A 1,295-nucleotide genomic window follows, 5' to 3' on the forward strand; every position below is an offset into this window, starting at 1 on the left:
ACCAAAGACCAGGGAGATGCCAATGCAGTCCAAGAGAAAGCTATGATTGGTGGTATATCAAGGAAGCCTCAAGGCACTACCAAGACAAAGAAAACTACCAAAGGTAGGTAGAATTCAAAATTACTTGGGGTAGTGTTTATAGATACCAAGGAGACCATGGAAAGGTACCAAAGCCAATCCTACAGTAGTCAATAGTGCCAAAGAGTATCGTATGCACCAAAGACGAAGGATGTTGATGTACAAGGGAAACCTTTGACTATATGCACTATCCAAATTTGCAAGATGTATTACCAAAATGCATTACACAACTACCAGCAAATGTACCTAAATGCCTTAATGTAAAAAACATAGGAGTCCCTAGTCGGATAGACAAACTAGGACCAAGGGAGCATTTACCATACCTCCATTTGGAGCTTTTTTATGTCCTCGATGACCCCTAGGTGTACTAGCATGCGTTGGTTTTCTGCAAGATAAGCTTCCACCTCCTTCACCTCTTCATCGTTAATTGGAATTTGGTTTTGGAGCTCTTGCAGTCGCGTTGTATACAGTTTGATGTCCGCCTTTATCTGCTTGGCCACAACATTGGACCACCCCTCACACCTAAGCAGTGCCTCCTTTTTTAGCTGGATCGAGGTCCTCATCTCAAAGAGCCTATTCATAGTGTGCTTAATCTTGGCCGGTATCCTCTCCACCAATAACTCCAAATCAGCAACATAGTCACAAACCGGCAAATTTTGCCGATAAGCGCAGCCGACCGGGTCTCCGTGAACAAGTCACTGCCACAATGTGTAATGGGAGGCTTTTTCCCACTGTGACGGGCAGCCTCAAAGGCACCATTTGCCTTTCTCCAACCCTCAATCTTTTGCTCCAACCCCCCTCCTCTTGCTTTGCACATGTGAATAACATTCTCACCAAACTTGGCCCATGCCACGGTGTGGCCTGCACGGTCTTTCGTTGCAGCATGGCACCTCTCAAAATCGTACCCTCGAGAAAACTTTATTGTAATCTCTCCACAAGATGGTGGTGCTTGAAACACCTTGTGGAAGAGCATCCTGCAATCGTCTATGAAGCGAGGGTGCAAGTGATTAAGATAAATCTTGGCACGTTTATTGTGATTGAACTTGAACATTATTAAACAATGATCCTCTGGGAGCATAACTTCAGTTAAATCCCCTAGTACGCTTAGCCCATACTCCTCGTGTAGCTCCTCTGCTGTATGATAGAATTTTGTGAGCATGGGGTAATCTTCCAGTCTGTTTTTCCCTACAAAAATCAATTCAATTCACACATTCTAA

Source organism: Adiantum capillus-veneris, chromosome 17, assembly GCF_014529385.1.
Source record: "Adiantum capillus-veneris isolate H3 chromosome 17, ASM1452938v2, whole genome shotgun sequence".
In the NCBI taxonomy this organism is placed as follows: Eukaryota; Viridiplantae; Streptophyta; class Polypodiopsida; order Polypodiales; family Pteridaceae; genus Adiantum; species Adiantum capillus-veneris.